General features: G+C 45.8%; 1 protein-coding gene across 1 annotated transcript in view; it reads left to right on the top strand.

The window, feature by feature from the left end:
* LOC119952308 (sodium- and chloride-dependent neutral and basic amino acid transporter B(0+)-like) overlaps window positions 1-20316 on the top strand; it is a 388856-nt gene that overhangs the window by 32786 nt on the left and 335754 nt on the right. The window lies entirely within an intron of this gene.

Below are 20316 nucleotides of genomic sequence, written 5' to 3'. Positions count from 1 at the left end.
GTCTGCCAAGCAGAGGTGAGGGGCGTAGTTTTTGAAATAATCATAGTATCGACCGGGGGATATCGTCAATTTCCAGGTTAGTCGGGTGTGATACTGCCTCAGTCATGGGAATACCGGCTACTCCCACAGTGACAATGGAGGACTCACCGGTGGTTATTTCCACGGAGGGCGGCACAGACGACATAGTAGCGCCGGTATCGACCAGAAGGTCCACATAATGATTCCCTATTTTAACCGTTGTCATAGGTTTGTCTCTTACTGAGTTGGACAATCTGATCATAGCTGCCTGTATCACCTTTTCTCCGTGGCACCCCTATTGGCTTCGATTAGGGTTCGGGTCAGTGTACGTAAAGGGAGGTGGGGGAGGGGGCATGTCTCCGAGTGGGGCGCATCCTTCCTGGGGGTTAAACTCACAATCACGAGCCCAATGTCCCTTTGCCCCACATCTTCTACATTGATCCTGGGATCTATCCCTCCCTTGCCACTGTCCTCTGCCTCTACCACTGCCTCTCTGCCCTCTGGTGGCCTGCTGACCCCGACCGTGCCCACCCTTTCCCTGGTAGAATTGCCCTGCGATTCTAGGCTTTTGATCTTTGGGGGCTATAAACAGTCCTTCCCGGTCCATGTTTACCAAGGAGGTAACCACTGCAGTCCATGGCTGTGTTTGCCTGGTGAGATTAATCAATTTGTAACTTTGCGCATGCTCTGGTAGCATGCAATTCAACAATGTCTGCACCGCTAAAGGTCCATTGCCTTCCAATGCAACACCGGCATTTTCATCCCAACAGTTCTTAAATCTGGCCACAAATTCGGGCAGTCTCTCCCCCTTTTTCTGCAAAAACCGTGTCACCTCCCCGATGTCACTATGCTTCTTGGCCCCTTGCATGATAGCCTCTTTCCCCCTATTTGCTAACCAGTGTTCAAGGGACTCATTTCCTTCATTTAAATGATCATCAGTGTGAGCCGAGTCCCCGTTTATACCGGGTGGGACCGCGATTCCGTCTGTTAAATGCACCATAAGCGTATTTTAAAAGCAGTAAAACATCCCCTGGGATGGGGCTATAAATACCACACATTTGCTGTAACCAGTTGTGGAATGCAGTAGGTTTCTTTATTGGGTCCGGAGCCTCATGAACCATAGTCCTGACTTCTGCCGGGGTCCAGCGTTTAAGACAGGTACATCTCCTATCATTATCTTGGGGTGCTGGATAACAGGTCCTGCTGACCGCAGCTGTCCGTCGGACACCGTGCTGTCAGGCGAGGGCACACCCCCACTAGAGGACGGTCCAGCGGCCGCTGTTTCTACCTCTCCTGCAGGGGTGGAGGCTGCATCTGCAGCTCGGCAGCCTTAATTACTGGCCAGTGACTCATGCTTGGAGAGTTATCTTAATTAATAAATTACTGGTAGCTGCATGAGAAGAACAAAGGTGCCTTAGAGACTGAAAAAAAAAGAAAACCAAATTGAACAATCAGCAAGCTTCGAGATTCGCAAAAGGACTGACACCGGTGAGCACTCCTTATAGTTTTTGTTGTTACTTGTGTGTGCTTTAAAGTTTTTCCAGAGGCCACGATGGGTAATAAACTCGGACGCCCCCTTACGGGTCACCCAGAAGCCACGGTACAGACGTCCGGAAAGATATGTGAAGTGGACTCTGCAAAGGAGAGGGATTTGTACAGTGTACAGTGGGGAACAATTAGGTATTTCAGCTGGGGTCGCGCTATGGCTCTCTCCCTTTCAGCTGAGCGAGTCCTGTTTAGAGATTTGTTTCGGGGTTCACTTCCTGTTAAATTAGGGAAACTGCAAGGACTACGCCAATTGTTGAGGAAAAAAATACCAGCACTTCGAGTTTTCGCCAAAGGTCCTTTATTTAACACGAAGTTTGTGAAGGGAGTTAGAGTGACCACAATCCTTCTAATTGTTCCCCACTGTACAAAGGCAAGGCAGTACTTTATATTGTTCAATAAGCAATATTTAGAAAAATGAAGCATTCCTTTGATAAGCCCAGAGACAGAAAAGCGAGCAGCGTTAAATAACAGGCCTTGAATTCCTAGTGTAAGGACAATAACAATTGTCTGCTGTCAGCAACAATGTGCAGCTGTGCACTTGTTTACATGGACTGACCTTCTACTATTACATGCAGAACTTCTTGACTGAAACAAGGCTAATATATATCCATCATGCTTTGCCAAGTGCCTATTGCCATGAAATATAGTCAAGCAGCTGGTTAGAAAGAATATAGGGTATTAAGGCAACTAATCCGCCAACTAAAGTCTATTCTACAAAGTGTTATTGAGGAAAATAAAAGCTTGCGGGGTATATATTGACATGGATAGCCAATTGGCTAGTTAACTAACTAGAAACAGAGTAGGCATAAATGGGTATTCTTTTGGTTGAAAAGATGTAATGAGTGGTATGTCAAAGGGATCAATGTGGTTTACAATTTATATAAATGGCTTGAAAGTAAGTTGCAAAGAGGACATAAATAAGCTCCAAAAAGATATGGATAGGTTAAACGAGCGGGCAATGGTATACTAAAAGGTTTACAATGTGGCAAGTTTGAAATGGTCCATTCAGGCAAGAAGAATAAAAGAAAAGCATATTTTCTAAATGTTGAGGGCTTTTTGATGCAGAGGGATCTGGGTGTCCTGGTCCATGAATTATAAAATGTTAGCATGCAGATACAGCAAGCAATAAGGAAAGCTAATAGAATGTTATTGTTTATTATGGGGGGATTTAATATAAAAGTAGGGAGGTTATCCTTCAGTTACACAGAATATTAGTGAGTCTACCAAACCAAGGCTTCTAACTTTAAAAGAACAATGGGACTGGTTTAGCTCACTAGGGGCTGGTTTAGCTCACTTGGCTAAATCGCTGGCTTTTAAAGCAGACCAAGCAGGCCAGCAGCACGGTTCGATTCCCGTACCAGCCTCCCCGGACAGGCGCCGGAATGTGGCGACTAGGGGCTTTTCACAGTAACTTCATTGAAGCCTACTCGTGACAATAAGCAATTTTGATTTTCATTTTCATTTCATTTCATGGGAGCAGACATGTGGGGCACCTCCACCTGTAAGTGGCTGTGTGTTACATAGTGTCACATAGCATTATGACTTAGAATTGTCACTATTCCTTCGCAGCCACTGGTGAAGGATGTGAAATGGTTAACACAAAGGACAGAAAGGATGACTTGACCAAAGCTCTTGGTCATGGTCAGTTTGGAGAATGTTAACAAATGGAAAAAGTTTAAAAAAAATATTTTTATTCTCCTCCCTTTTCACATTTTCTCCCAAATTTACACCCAACAATAATCAGTAATGAATGCAATGCCAATCCCCAAATTAATAACAACAATCCCATCCTCCCACCAAACCCCAAACATTAGCCCGCATGTTAACATAAACAAATAACAAAAAGCAATCGGGAATCACTCATATTCACCATTAACATGTACAGTCCCCCTCCCCCCAATGTTCGATGTAATCCAATTCTTGAAAGTGCATAATGAATAATGCCCATGAATAGTAGAACTCCTCCATCCTTCCCCTCAGTTCAAATTTGACCTTCCCAAGGGTCAAGAATTCCAGCAGTTCCCTCCGCCATGCCAGGGCACAGGGTGTTGATCTCCATCCCAACAGGATCCGCCTTCGGGCGATCAACGAGGCAAAGGCTATAACATTTGCCTCCTCACCCATTTCCAACTCTGGCTGGTCCGACACCCCGAATATGGCCTCCCAAGGGCCCGGGTAAAATTTCACGTGCACCACTTTAGAGATCATCCTAAAAACCTCCTTCCAGTAATCCTCCAGCTTTGGACAGAATCAAAACATATGAACGTGGTTTGCGGGCCTCACCCCGCAAAGTTCACATACATCTTCTACTCCCTCAAAGAGCCGGCTCAACCTTTCCCTTGTGAGGTGTGCTCCATATACCACCTTCAGCTGCATCAGCCACAACCTCGCGCATGAGGTGGAGCCGTTCACCCTCCAGGGCACCTCACAGAGGAACCCCTGCTCCATACAGCCACCCCGAACAGGCGCCGGAATGTGGCGACTAGGGGATTTTCACAGTAACTTCATTTGAAGCCTACTCATGACAATAAGCGATTTTCATTTTTCTTTTCACTTTGCCCTGATCCCTTCCAGCGGTGCCTTCCCCTCTTCTAAAATAGCCCCATAAACCGCCGACACGACCCCTTTCTCCAGTACCCCTGTCATTAGCACCTCCTCCAGCATTCTGGAAGCCGGCTCTACCGTGAAGCTCTCTATCTCCTTTCTGGCAGTCGAGAACCTGCATGTATCTAAACATTTCCCCCTGCTCCAGCCCATACTTCACTCCCAGTTCCTTCAATTCTGCAAACTGACTCCCAAGAAACAAATCTTTTCATGTCCTAATTCCTTTTTCCTTCCATCTCTGAAAATTTTCAGCCCACTTCCCTGGCTCAAATCTATGGTTCCCCTGAATTGGCCTTTCCCTTGACCCTGCCCTCAACCTGAAGTGCTGGCGATACTGCCTCCAAATTCTCAACAAAATTACTACCAGACTCCCTGAGTATTTCCCCAGGGCCGTCGGGAGCGGCGCTCTTGCTAGCGCCTTCAATCCCGACCTGCTACATAAACTGTCCTCCATTCTGACCCATTGGGAGTCAATACCTCTGACCCAGCTCTGTATAATTCTCCACATTCGGCGCCCAGTAATAATACATCAGGTACGGAAGATCCAAACTGCCTGCCTGCCTTCCTCTTTGTCGTAGCATCTTTCTAATTCAATCTCTCAAAAAAATGCCTTTGGAAGGAAAATCGGCAGGCGTTGGAAATTAAATAGAAATTGCAGCAACACATTTATTTTAACTGCCTGTACCCAACCCGCCAGTGACAGAGGGAGACCACCCACCTTCCCAGATCAGCTTTCATACTCCCCACCAAACTAGAAATGTACCTACGGAGCCCCTCAATCCCGAGCAAACTGCACCCCCAGGTATCTAAAGCGAGTCCTTGCCCTACAAAATGGCGATCCCTTGCTGAGACACCATAAAATATTCACTCTTGTCTAGATTTAATTTGTACCCCGAGAAAGACCCAAACACCCAAAGCAGCTCCAGTATTCCCCCTATTGACACACTCTGTTCCAACAAATCTAATAACAAGGCATCGGCATATAAGGACACCCTATGCTCTATAACCCCCCCCCCACTGCACTATCCCTTTTCATACGCCCAAACATCCTAACGCGATGGCCAATGGCTCAATCACAAGTGCAAACTACAGGGGGGCATAGGACATCCCTGCCTTGTCCCACGGTGGAGAGAAAAGTATTCCGAGCTAAGGTTATTTGTGTGGACACTTGCCCTTGGCTCCTTATACAGTAACTTTACCCAGTCCACAAATTTTGGTCCAATCCGAAACCGCTCCAGAACTGCCAACAAGTTCTACCCGGTCAAACGCTTTCTTGGAGTCTAATGCCACAACCACATCTGTTTCCTTCCCCTCCGCCGGTGCCATAACCACGTTGAATACACTCCTAATGTTCGAAAAGAGCTGCGTCCCTCCAGTGGCGGACTGGGTCTAAAAATATTGGTTGCCAGGAGACAAAGGGGGCCCATCCACAACTACAACGCTATCATTTAATTTTCATTACGAATAAATAACATTTTCAAAAAATACATATGGAAAAAAGGGTACAATTAAAATTTTTGTGGAAAAAATACGTATTTCTTAGTAATTACAGTGTACATGTACTGTACATATTACTGGCAGTAGATACCAAATGTAAATACAGAATGTTATTGAATTTTTTATTTATTTTTAAAAATTTTAAGTAATTGGTTGATATTTTTAAATAGTTTACTGCACAATTTACACATTAATAGATAGTTCAAAAGCACAATGGAGCACTGCATGCAGTCCAATATATTAAGAGCAATTGTTTGTGTTCGCTAGATGATTGTGCAAATCTGCCAATAATTGCTTCTGCATCCAATTCATCTGACAATTCCTTTTCAATGGATAGCAACATGTATGATTCCAAATTCTCCTCAGACAGTGAATTTCTTAACCTTGTCTTTATGAACTTTAGCTTTGAAAATGGCCTCTCACATTGGACTTGACTAATTGATAGTGTGCAGATGACTTTATAAAGTTCATAAAGGTTATCATATGCCTTGTCATGAAGTCTGTTGGATGCAAGAATTTTTAGTACACACGATGGGCAAGTGATGCAAATTTTACAATTGTTGCAACTGGAATCCATATTCTCACCATCATTAAGCAATAGCTTTAATACATCAAAGTTTGAAGCAAAAGAAAACAATTCCAATATTACTTGATCTTTGCTGATTTGTGGAAACAGCTTAATAATACCTTCCGATGCTTCATCTTCAAGGCCCTTCTCTGCAATAGTTTTAAACTTTGCTGGGTCCAAGCAGGACAAATCTTTATACAACTGTTTGTGTTGTACAAAGCGTGATTCTAGTGACTGGACAATGCGATCCATTATTAGGTTAAACACATTTACTCGAAAATCAGCTAGAGAATCTGAGGAATTTCTTTCATCATCAATAAGCTCATCAGCCATTCTTTTCTTCTTTCTCTGCCTCTTAACTGGCAATGCTGTTTCCAATGCATCAATTTCCAATGTTTGATTTTCATCCATATTCATCTGTGAAATCCTGTCATTAAATTTATTTACAAATTCCAAAGCCTTGCTGTGAATGTTATCAAATGTTCTTGTCTGTTCCTTCAACTTTGTTGTAGCTGAATCTACCAAACTCCATGCAGTAAACATATCTAAACCACTTGTCTGTAGATAACTTGATAACGGGGTTGTAGTTTCAAATATATACAGATAAGTAAATGCTGTCAATATGGTTTCAAACTTTAGAAGACTTTGAAGTAAAACATTTGCTTCATGTTTTGTTTTTGCATCAAACTTTTCTGAATCTTGTATCATTGATAAGCATGTCAATAGATTTACAAAAGTACTGGCAGCGGCATCATCAAAACGTCCAAATATAGTTGTTGCTGCATTGGATTTTCCTGACCATCTGGTCTCACCAATTAGCTTTAATCGTTTCATTTTTTCTTGTCCTAGATGTTTTCCAACAACTTCTGTCCATACAGCCATTCTCTTGTATGATGCTTTCACAAAAGTTGCTATATTCTGGAGCAAATTGAAAAAAGAAACTGCAGGCACACAACATTTTGTTGTTTCAGTTATCACCAAATTCAAGACATGGGCATAGCACCATATATGAACATGTTGATCAGCCACATCAGCAATTTTACTTTATAAACCATTATACTGGCCATTGTAGCTTGCAGCGCCATCTGTGCTATTAGATAAACATTTTTGGGGGTCAATTTTAAGATGCTGTAATGTTTCAATCAATAGATCAAAAAGTCCCTGTCCTGTACCATCATTACTTGGCACAACTGAAAGTAGTCGCTCACAGATAATACCTTTAAGCACATACTGAACAACAATGCTAAACTGATCGATGGATGAATTATCTTGTGTTGAATCAACCTGAATAGAATAATATTTTGCTTGAGAAACTTCATGACTAATTCTTTCTTGTATCATATTCTTCATAATTTTGATTAACATGTTTATAGTTGTTTTACTCAGGTATGTAACAAGTCCACCACTGCCTTTACTTTGAGCCTTTCCTTGTTGCTCTAATCGTTTGATTCTTTGTTTAGACTTGTTTTGCACTGCAGAAACGTGAGCTGCCATAATGGGGTCATATTTTGCCATCAACTGCACTGTAGCTAAAAAATTGGCATGATTCAGAACCTCATTATATAGAGTGTAGGCCGATTCTTTTTTGTGACCTCGAAAAGGAAGTGCTTGCTTGCCTAACATCTTTACGATGTCTATAATCCTCATGACAATACTTCTCTGCTTCAATACTTCTTCTTTCCTTTTAATTAGTGATGCTGCAAAAAATGTATCTAAGGTGCCATCATTAACCACACTGATATATTGCTGAGCATTTCTGACATGTGTTGTTGTCGATTCATGTAAAGTCAAGCTCTGGCTAATATGCCTGTAGTCACTAAAGCCACGTACAAAGGGTGATGGATTACAAGTGTTGGGAAACTCAAAGGCTAAGCAGTATGAACAATATAAGCATCTATTTTCTTTGTTATATGTTTGCCATTTTCTTGGGACTGAGTCATTCATAATTTTCCTCTCATATAAACGAGCATCAAACGGCAGATCATCAAGTGGCTGAAGTGGATGTTCAGCAAAAACTGTTTTAGCTTTGCTCGTGATGGATATTGGAATTGACCTTTCATTTTCTTGTGTAGGTTCATTTACAGGATGTGCTTCAGAAACCAAGTCATTCACGCTTGAAGGAATATCTGATTCCCTGTCACTAGTTGAAGCTATGTGTTCAGATGTTGCAACTAGAGGCAGTACAGATACCGGAACAAGTAAGCCAGAAGAAATATTGGGCCTGGGTTGATTAGTAATGGATGCACTTGTATTTGTCTCTACGTTCAAAGTAGCTCTTTTCTGTTCTTGTAACTCGCATGTCATTGCATCATCACCATGAGCATTGTTTCTTGCTTCTTGATTATTTGTTGCAGAACTGGATATTGATGTGGATTGTGCTTGTGGTATTACCGTTGGCAGCACGATAGCATTGTGGATAGCACAATCGCTTCATAGCTCCAGGGTCCCAGGTTCGATTCCCGGCTTGGGGCACTGTCTGTGTTGAGTCTGCACATCCTCCCCCTGTGTGCGTGGGTTTCCTCCGGGTGCTCCGGTTTCCTCCCACAGTCCAAAGATGTGCAGGTTAGGTGGATTGGCCATGATAAATTGCCCTTAGTGTCCAAAATTGCCCTTAGTGTTGGGTGGGGTTACTGGGTTATGGGGATAGGGTGGAGTTGTTGACCTTGGGTAGGGTGCTCTTTCCAAGTGCCGGTGCAGACTCGATGGGCCGAATAGCCTCCTTCTGCACTGTAAATTCTATGATTCTATGATTATAAACTCTGTAATAGGCCTGCATCGCTTGGCTGATTCCTTCCTTTCTGCTTCTTTTTGCTCTTTGCGTTTTAGTGATTTTTGCTTTTTCTTTTCCATGCTGATAGGGGTAATATTCCTGAAATAAAAACTTAATTAAAAATAGCCCACATTGGGAAAAATGAATATTGATGATTGCAGGAATGCCAGATAAACCCCTACTTGATAAAAAATATAAAATAACTTACTTACACTTAAATAGGCTATGTTCATTATTCAATACTATTGTGGCCTATGCAGCTTCAGAAGAGGAGACAATCCACTGTCCAGTGTTCACAACAGCAAGCAACTGAGACAACTGTTGAAACTTAGAAGTCTGGTCCGACTATAGTAAGACATTAAGAATGGTCCCACGACCAAAGTTAACATGTCCAGTTTGATACCAGTGTAGTGTTACAAGTCGCAACCCTTTGAGTTTACTGATCATGGCTTATCATTTCAATATCTTTGACCTCATGATTCACGGTCAAAGGTACCGCTTCTCCTTTTCGGTGACCTCACAACCTTATGTACTGCTTGATATCCTTTCAAGTTGCCGACCATCTCAAATCATGAACTGTAACTTTATCTTCAAATTCACACACTCTTGCTGAAAAAACGTGGATTTCCAACTATGTCTGACCCGGGTGAACCAGCACCCCCCCCGCCCACTCCTTTTCACATCCGTTTAACACTGCTTCGTTCCTTCATACACTGAGTGATTATTTGTTTGTTTCTTTATTGCATTTTTATTTGGTATTGCTCTTTTTAAAAACAATTATATTTTATTAAGTTAGAATACAAATCCCAGGAAAATAAGTTGGAGATTTATTTATCTAATTAATTATAATTTTTAAGGGCCCTTCAGAGGTTCACGGGCCCCTTCCTGGCTCTCCGGGCCCCGGACCGATGTACCGGCTGAACCAAGACTACTGCTTGATATCCTTTGAAGTTGCCGACCATCTCAAATCACGAATTGTAACTTTATCTTTAAATTCACACACTCTTGCTGAAAACATGGAATTTCCTTAATTATGCCCGACCCGGGCCCCCTATTCCACTACCTCCCCTGCTTTGTTCCTTCATGCACTGCTTATTTGTGTCCTGTTCTCTTTTTTTTCTTATTCCTTTTTATTACTAAAACAGTTGTCTGTGTTTGTTTCTTTATTGCATTATTATTTGATATAGGGGGCCCACTTCATCAGGGGCCCACTTGCCATCGGGCAAGCTGACACCCTGGCCACTCCGCCACTGCCTCCCTCTCACAAACCCCACCTGATCTTCACCTTCGGGAGGCACTCCTCCAGCCTACCTGCCAGTACCTTTGCCAATATCTTTGCATCTACGTTTAAAAGTGATGTGGGCCTATTCGACTCACATTCCGTGGGATCCTAATCGCTTTTAAGCAAACGTAAAATGTCGATACCTGCCTCAAAGTTTACGGTAACACCCCCTTCTCTATCGACTGCTCAAACATCCCCATCATCAGTGGTACCAGCTTATCTTTGAATTTTTGATAATATTCCACGGGAAACTTATCTGGCCCTTCCACCTTCCCCGACTGCACCCTCCCAATCAGATCTTTTATCTCCTGCTTCACTATCGCCCCTTCTAATGTAGCCCTGTCCCCCTCCCGTAACCTCGGGTAGCCTTGCCCATGTAGAAATTCCTGCATCTTCCGGCCACCCCAGGTGACTCTGACCTGCACAACCTCTCATAGAATTCATAAAGACTTTGTTAATCTGATCTGGAGTTACCACCAACTTCCCTGCTTGTCCCGCACCTGGACAGTTATCTTTTCCGCAGCCCCCCTCCAGAGCTGACCCGCCTTATTACCATGCTCGTAAAGTGTGTCATGATATGCAAACATCGGGCAGCACGGTGGCACAGTGGTTAGCATTGCTGCATACGGCGCTGAGGACCCGGGTTCAAATCCCGGCTCTGGGTCACTGTCTGGAGTTTGCACATTCTCCCCGTGTCTGCGTGGGTTTCACCCCCACAACCCAAAAGATGTGCAGGATAGGTGGATTGGCCAAGCTAAATTGCCCCTTAATTGGAAAAAATAATTGGGTACTGTAAATTTATTTTTAAAAATGATATGCAAACATGCAGCTAATGAACACATAGAATAGGACATGACCAATGAGCAGTCAGGACACTCAGGGGTGGTATCTCACTGTAAAAGGGATGAGGCATTCACACCCCGCCTCTTTCCACAGACCAACATCTACTGAGACAGGGTGTATCTTTAGCATCACACCCCAGCACGTGGCTTACAGCAAGGCTGGTTCAGTTAGACTGAGTTACTACATTTAGATTAGCAGAGAGTCGAACTCATTGAGAACTGTGCTAATAGAACATAGAACATTACAGAGCAGTAAGGGCCCTTCGGCCCACGATGTTGCGCCGACCTGTGAAACCATCTGAAACCTATCTGACCTACACTATTCCATTTTCATCCATATGTCTATCCAGTGACCACTTAAATGCCCTTAAAGTTGGCGAGTCTACTACTGTTGCAGGTAGGGCGTTCCACACCCCTACTACTCTCTGAGTAAAGAAACTGCCTCTGACATCTGTCCTATATCTACTACCCCTCAATTTAAAGCTATGTCCCCTCGTGTTGGTCATCACCATCCGAGGAAAGAGACTCTCACTGTCCACCCTATCTAACCCTCTGACTATCTTATATGTCACTATTAAGTCACCTCTCAGCCTTCTCCTCTCTAACGAAAACAACCTCAAGTCCCTGAGCCTTTCCTCATAAGACCTTCCCTCCATACCAGGCAACATCCTAGTAAATCTCCTCTGAACCCTTTCCAAAGCGTCCACATCCTTCCTATAATGTGGTGACCAGAACTGCACGCAGTACTCCAGGAGCAGCCGCACCAGAATTATGTACAGCTGCAGCATGACCTTGTGGCTCCGAAACTCAATCCCCCTACTGATAAAGGCTAGCACACCATATGCCTTCTTAACAGCCCTATTAACCTGGGTGGCAACTTTCAGGGATTTATGTACCTGGATGCCGAGATCTCTCTGTTCATCTACACTACTAAGAATCTTGCCATTATCCCAGTACTCTGCATTCCTGTTACTCCTTCCAAAGTGAACCACCTCACACTTTTCCGCATTAAATTCCATCTTCCACCTCTCAGCCCAGCTCTGCAGTTTATGTATGTCCCTCTGTATCCTATAACATCCTTCAGCACTATCCACAACTCCACCGACCTTCGTGTCATCTGCAAATTTACTAACCCATCCTTCTACACCCTCTTCCAGGTCATTTATAAAAATGACAAACAGCAGTGGCACCAAAACAGATCCTTGTGGTACACCGCTAGTAACTGAACTCCAGGATGAACATTTGCCATCACCCACCACCCTCTGTCTTCTTTCAGCTAGCCAATTACTGATCCAAACCTCTAAATCACCTACAATCCCATACTTCCGTATTTTCTGCAATAGCCTACCGTGGGGGACCTTATCAAACGCCTTACTGAAATCCATATACACCACATCAACCGCTTTACCCTCATCCACCTGTTTGGTCATCTTCTCAAAAAACTCAATAAGGTTTGTGAGGCATGACCTACCCTTCACAAAACCGTGTTGACTATCGCTAATCAATTTGTTCTTTTCAAGATGATTATAAACCCTATCTCTTATAACCTTTTCCAACATTTTACCCACAACCGAAGTAAGGCTCACAGGTCTATAATTACCAGGGTTGTCTCTACTCCCCTTCTTGAACAAGGGACAACATTTGCTATCCTTATAATAGTTCCATACAATAGTTTAATAAAACATATTGAACACACTTCAAAGTCTGGAGCATCTTTTACTCAAAACGGCATCAAGTGCCAGCTTGTGTTATTCCAAATTACATAACACAGCATGATACCAGGAGTCTGTTCAATCTAGTTAGTTCAACTCAGCAAGATCCGTGACGACCAGCGAATCTTTACCGGCACAATGGAAAAGATTCAGGCTTCTCATCAGCTCAGGACCTCTGACAATCTCAGTGGGAACTGATGGACATTCAAGCATAAGTTTCAGCTTTACGTCGAAGCATCAAACCTCAATGGTGCGTCTGATGCACGGAAGATAGGTCTTCTCCTCACCACAGCAGGTGATCACGCCTTGGAAATATTCAACTCGTTTCACTTCGCCGAAGACCAGGACAAGACAAAGTTTCAGACCAGCCCGGACATGTTTGACAGCCACTGTGCTGTGGACACCAACAAAATCTTTGCGTACTACACAGTCAAGCAGCGATTGCAAGGTAAAGACGAATCTTTCAACTCATATTTAACTAATCTTAGACTGCTAGCGCAATCCTGAAACTTCGGTGATATCACTGACTCCATGATCAGAGAACAAATCGTTTTTGGAGTTCACTCTGATCCTCTGAGAGAGCAGTTACTGAAGATCAAGCATAGACTCCGCCAGTCGCGATTGATCATGCACAGTGCATGAGCATGCTGAAAATCGCTGTTCCCAGTACAAAACGGCACAAAATGATAAACTAGTTTCCCACAAGGTGGAGAGTGTGCAGGCCATCTCCCGGGATGCAGCGCCTCAACATTGACGAAGGCAGCCATTTTGAGCGCTCTTCATGGGGCCCGACGCATGCGCAATAAACCCGCACCAGGTGGCCATTATTACAACAATTGAATATGCCACACCAGACTCATCGCAAGTCCAGTCAATCCTAGCTGTGGATTCCGAGGACGAATGGCGAGCAGTGATGAAGGTCAACCACTGCCCCATCCAGTTCAAGTTGGACACAGGTGCCTCTGCCAACATCCTCCCACAGGCAGACTTCATACGCATTAAGAAGCCCCCCACAGTCCTTCCAGATACCTGCAAGCTCCTGGATTACAATGGGAATGCCATCACGGCTCTGGGATCCTGCCATCTGCACGTATCCAACTGGCACACACAAGCATGGTTTCGCTTTGAAATTGTTAAGCCGGACAGGGCATCCCTACAAGGTGCGCACACTTGCAAGCAGCTGAACCTCATTCAAAGGGTTTACACCACGACATCCTCCCATGTGGATCTCCAGGCCGGCATCGACGACATCCTCGCCCAGTATCCAGATGTGTTCAACTGGATGGGCATGCTGCCGTATCTATCCAAGATTCTGCTACGACCTGATGCCAAGCCAGTGGTCCACGCACCGCGACGTGTCCCTGCTCCACTGAGAGAGGGCCTGAAGGCACAGCTCAAGGATCTTCAGCAAAAAGGCATCGTATCCAAGATCACCGAACCGACTGACTGGGTCAGCTCGATGGTGTGCATAAAGAAGCCTTCTGGGGACCTGCGCATTTGCATTGATCCCAAGGATCTCAATAAGAATATTATGCGGCAATACTACCTCATCCTGAAGTGGGAGGAACTCACGAGTGAGATGGCACACGCGCGCTTCTTCACCAAATTGGATGCATCACAGGGATTTTGGCAAATCCAGCTGGAAGAATCCTGCAGAAGGCACCTTCAACACGCCTTTTGGCAGATACTGCTGCAATCGCATGCCATTTGGCATCATCGCGACATCGGAGACATTCCATCGCATCATGGAGCAGATGATGGAAGGCATTGATGTGGTTCGTGTGTACGTGGACAACATCATCATATGGTCCATGACCCCTGAAGAACATGTGTCCCATGTCCAGAACGTATTCCGCGGTGTAAATGCTAACGGCCTAAAGTTAAACGGGTCCAAATCTTTTTTTGGCACATCGACGCTCAAGTTCCTCGGCGATCAGATCTCACAGTATGGTGTGCGACCGGACAGACAAAATCGAGGCGATGAAGGTCCCTGAGGACAAAAAGGCGGTGCTGTGTCTTCTTGAGTATGGTCAATTTTCTGGGCAAGTTCACTCCAAACATGGCCACACACACCATGGCCCGATGCAACCTAGTAAAAAAGTCAACTGCCTTTGAGTGGAAGGCGGCACACCAGACAGTGTGGCTGGAGCTGAAAGCCAAGCTCACCACTGCACCAGTCCTAGCATTCTTCGACCCAGAGCGGGAGACAAAGATATCCACAGATGTGAGTCAGGATGGCATTGGTGCGGTGTTGCTTCAACGAGATGACATCATCCTGGGCACCAGTAGCCTACGCAACAAGGGCGATGACGCCCACTGAAACCAGATATGCTCAGATTGAGAAAGAGTGCTTGGGTCTTCTCACAGGCATCCTCAAATTTCATGATTATGTCTATAGCCTGTCGACATTCACTGTCGAGACAGATCATAGGCCTCTGGTCCACATCATCCACAAGGACCTGATCGACATGACGCCTCGGTTGCAGAGAATCCTGCTTAAACTTCAGAGTTATGACTTCAGCTTGGTGTACACACCTGGCAAGGAGCTCATCGTCGCTGATGCATTGTCCTGCTCCGTCACCTCAGCCAGTGAGCCGCTGGAGATCATCCGCAGCTGTGTTCTTGCACTCTCCCCGTGACAGATGAGAAGGCAGAGCGTCATCCACACCTCACCAATGGCTGGCAGAAAGGGCAGTGCCCACAATTTTACAATGTGAAGGATGACCTGACGGTGATCGATGGTATCCTCAAGCTGGACAGGATTGTCATTCCGCTCAGTCTCCAGAACTTGGTGCTGCGCCAGATTCATGAGGAACACCTGGGCATCGAGAAGTGCAGACGCAGAGCCCGGTAAGCTGTCTACTGGCCCAACATCAGCCAGGACTTCATGAACATGGTCCTGAACTGTGCTACCCGTCAGCGGTTCCAGCCAGCGCAGAGCAAGGAGACGCTCCAACAGCATGACATAGTGACCCTTCTGTGGTCCAAGGTTGGCGTCGACCTTTTTCATGCGAATGGTCATTATGATCATCGACTGTTTCTCAAATTCCCCTGAGGTTCTGAAGCTCCAGGACCGCACGTCTCGGACCACCAACAAAGCCTGTAAGGAGACGTTCTCAAGGCATGGCATCCCAATCAGTGTCATGAGCGACAATGGCCTGTTCTTTAGCAGTTGAGAATGGTCCATGTTTGCCAGGTCATACAATTTCCAGCATGTCACCTCCAGTCCGCACCAGTCCAATGGAAAAGTCGAGAAAGGGGCACATTGTGAAACAGCTCATCTGCAAGGCCACGGACTCTGCTTCTGGCATACACCTTGCATTGCTCGCGTCCAGGGCGACTCCATTGTCCACTGGCATGTCATCGGCTCAACTCCTGATGAACAAGGGACCTGCGGACAACGCTTCCAGCCATACACCTGCCCAACCTGGATCACCTCCCGGTGCTGCAGAAGATGTAGCAGCTCAGAGACCGTCAAAAGCAGGGCTATGATGCCTATGCCACCGATCTGGCTGTGCTATCCTCGGCAGACACTGTCAGGATCAAGATACCGGATGGTGGATGATCTGCCCTGGCAGTCGTTGTTCGACAGGCCGCGCCCCGCTCTTACGTTGTACGTATGGCTGGTGGCTCCATCGTACGGAGGAATCGACGGGCACTGCACAAAGTTGCCTGCCCGCAACCACTTACTCCTCCATTTCCATATGTTGAATTGCCACCTCCTGAAAACTCGCACCATGAGGCCACTAGTCAGGCTTCCATCCAGCCTGCCAAGGCGTCGTCGTCCCCTCCGCCATCTCACCGGCGGTCGACCAGGATCAGACTCAAGCCTCAGAGACTGGACTTGTGAACGTTTGTGTTGTTTGCTCTGTTCTGCTGTCCTCCGTCAGTCATGTTAGACAGACTCATTCACATGTAAATACATTCACATACGACAACAAAACTAAAAGAAAAAGGGGAGATGTCATGATATGCAAACATACAGCTAATGAAAACATAGCATAGGACAAGACCAATGAGGAGACGGGACACTTACTATAAAAGGGATGAGGCACTCACACCCCGCCTCTTTCCACAGACCAACATCTGTCGAGTGAGACAGGGTGTACGTTCAAAATCATACCCCAGCACGTGTCTTACAGCAAGGCTGGTTCAGTTAGACTGAGTTACTACATTTAGCAGAGTCGAACTCACTGAAAACTGTGCTAATAGTTCAATAAAACCCATTAAACTCACTTAAAATCTGGAGCATCCTTTACTCAAAATTGCATCAAGTGGCAGCTTGTGTTATTCCAAATTACATAAGGCAACAATCTACACCCCTTGCTCGCCCCAATTGGCATACCGCCTTCCTTGCAGATCGTCGGTCAAAGCTCGCCTGAAGTTCCTTCCTCTTTTCCTACTCCGGTCGGACCCTCTTCTGCGTACCTCCTATCTGTCTCGAGAATCTCATGTATCACCCCCTGGCCCTCTGATGCTTTAACCTCTTCTCTTTGTCTAGCCTAACCTTGAACAAGATCACCTCACTCCTAACAACCCCCTTCAACACCTCACCCGTGCAGTTGAAACCTACGTATTCCTACTCCCATAATCACATACCTGCTCCCCTGATCTGCAACCATCTTCTCCATCTTGAACCATACCCTTCTGCTGACCATTACCGCTACCCCACGAGCTCTTCCGTCAAGTCCAGAGTGAAACACCTGACAAACCCAGCCCTTTTTAAGTCTGACTTAATCCTTCACCCTCAAGTGAGTCTCCTGCAGCATTGCTACATTGGCCTTCAAACTTTTAAGACACACATAGATCATAGAATTTTAAAAAAAATTTACAGTGCACCCTTGACCTCTTTACTGGACCTCCCAACCCCCTCATGCTCCATGTGACTATCCTAACTAGGGGTCTCTCACCCCACCCCCTTATCCCCAATCATCATACCAGCGGGCCCTGTCCCACGATCCTGACCTGCCCCATTATTAACATCGAACCCCTCCCCCTCCCAGAATTAGAACATAGAACATTACAGCTCAGTACAGGCCCTTCGGCCCTCAATGTTGCGCTGACCTGTGAAACCACTCTAAAGCCCATCTACACTATTCCCTTATCATCCATATGTCTATCCAATGACCATTTGAATGCCCTTAGTGTTGGCGAGTCCACTACTGTTGCAGGCAGGGCATTCCACACCCTTACTACTCTCTGAGTAAAGAACCTACCTCTGACATCTGTCCTATATCTATCGCCCCTCAATTTAAATCTATGCCCCCTCGTGCTAGACATCAACATCTGAGGAAAAAGGCTCTCACTGTCTACCCTATCGAATCCTCTGTTCATCTTGTATGCCTCAACTAAGTCACCTCATAACCTTCTTCTCTCTAACGAAAACAGTCTCAAGTCCCTCAGCCTTCCCTCATCGGAGAATCACCGGGAAAGGGGGGGGGGGCAGCGGGAATCCCGCCCCCGCCGGCTGGAGAATTCTCCGGCACTGGGGTTTTGGCTGGGCGGGAATCGCGCCCCGCCGGTTGGCGGCCGCTATCAGCGCCCCCCCCCCCAGCGATTCTCTGGGCCCGTTTTCGGCCGATCCCGTCGGCGTCAATTAGAGTAGGTGCTTACTGGCGGGACCTGGCTGCGTGGGCGGCCTCCGCGGTCCTCGGGGGACGGGGGGGGATCTGGCCCCGGAAGGTGCCCCCACGGTGGCCTGGCCCGCGATCGGGGCCCACCGATCCGCGGGCGGGCCTGTGCCGCGGGGGTACTCTATTCCTTTGCGTCAGTTGGTATAAAACACAGCGATGGCTGACGTGGAGCTGAACCCCCCCCCCCCCCCCACGCATGCGCTGGGTTGACGCCAGCACATGCTGGCGCTCCCGTGCATGCACTAACTCGCGCCGGCCGGTGGAGGTCCTTTGTCAGTGGTTGGTGTGACGCCAAGCCCCTTCTGTGCTGGCCGGCTGGACGCAAACTACTCCGCCAGCCTCGCCCCTGAAGGTGTGGAGGATCCCTCACCCTCGGGGCGGCCCAACGCCGGAGTGGTTAATGCCACTCCTCGGCGCCGGGACCGCCCTCCTCGCCGGGTAGGGAAGAATCCCGCCCATGAACTAAGAGGAGGGCACTCAGCCCCTCAAACCTGCTCCTCAATTCAATAAGACCATGGCTGATCTGATTGCAAATTCAACATCATATTTCCCCTAAAATTGGTTTGGTGTGATTCACCTTTCGCAAGTCCATGCTGACCTGACCTAGTTACCTTGAATTTACCTAAGTGCTCTGTTATAACATTTTCCCATGACAGATGTTAAGCTGCCAGCTTTTTGTTTCTCTCCCTTTTTAAACAGAAGTTACTTCTGTTGTTTTCGAATCTGATGGAAACTTTCCTAAACATGGGGAATTTTGGAAAATTAAAATCAATGCATCAAGTATCTTGGATTCCACTTATTTAAAGACAGTAGGATGAAATCCATCTGGGCCAGATGATTTGTCAGTCAACTGCTCAAAAATTTGCTCAGTACCACTTCCCTCATGATTGTAAGATTCCCAAGGTCCCCATGCCCTTTGACCTCCTCTTTCCAATAATTCTGGAGTTGATACCTGTATCCTCTGTAGTGAAGACCGATGCAAAGTTTAAGTTCAACTCACTTGCCATCCCCTTGTTTTCACTTATTAAGTCCTCAGACTCACTTTCTCTGGGACTAATGTTAATGTGTTTCTTTTTAAAATATCTGTAGAAATTCTTGAAATCTGTTTTTATATATCTAGCTAGCTTTCTTTCATACTCCTCTTTATCAACATTTTTGTCATTCTTTGCTGTTTTTTCATATTCTGTCCAATCTTGTGACTGGCAATCCAACTTTGTAAAATTATATGTTAGTGCTTTCAGTTTGATATTAATTTTAACTTTTTAAAATTTTAACTTAACCACAGATAGTGAATCCTCCCCGAGAATGTTTTCATTTTTCTTGGAGTGTATCCATTCTGTGTATTCTGAAATGTTCCCTTAAATGTCTGCTGCTGCATCTCCAGTGAATTCCCAAAGAACCCCTACAGTGGAGAAAGAAGCGATCCATCCCATCGCATCTATAGCGACCTTCTGAAAGAGCACTCCACCTCGGCCCACTACCTTGCCCTATCCTCGTAACCTCGCGCATTGATCCTGGCCAATGCACTTAATCTGCACATCCTTGGACGGTAGGAGGAAACCGCAGCACCTGGAGAAAACCCAGGCACAGTCACCCAAAGGCAGAATCGAACCCCGGGTCAGTGGTGTTGTGAGGCACAAATGTTAACTACTGTGCCACCATGCTCAACTTAATTTGCCAGTCTGATTTCATGCCTTCACAATTGTCTTTATTTAATTTTAAAATACTAACCTTGGACCAACACTTATTTCCCTCAAAGTGAATGCAAACTTTAATCAGGCAGACTGTTAACTGAATATACGTATGAGGCCCAGGTGTTCAATAGCCTAACTGGGACACGGC

The sequence above is a fragment of the Scyliorhinus canicula genome, chromosome 17 (genome assembly GCF_902713615.1).
Source record: "Scyliorhinus canicula chromosome 17, sScyCan1.1, whole genome shotgun sequence".
Classification (NCBI taxonomy): domain Eukaryota; kingdom Metazoa; phylum Chordata; class Chondrichthyes; order Carcharhiniformes; family Scyliorhinidae; genus Scyliorhinus; species Scyliorhinus canicula.
The sequence above is the reverse complement of the archived record's forward strand: the minus strand, read 5'-3'. Positions and strand labels throughout refer to the sequence as shown.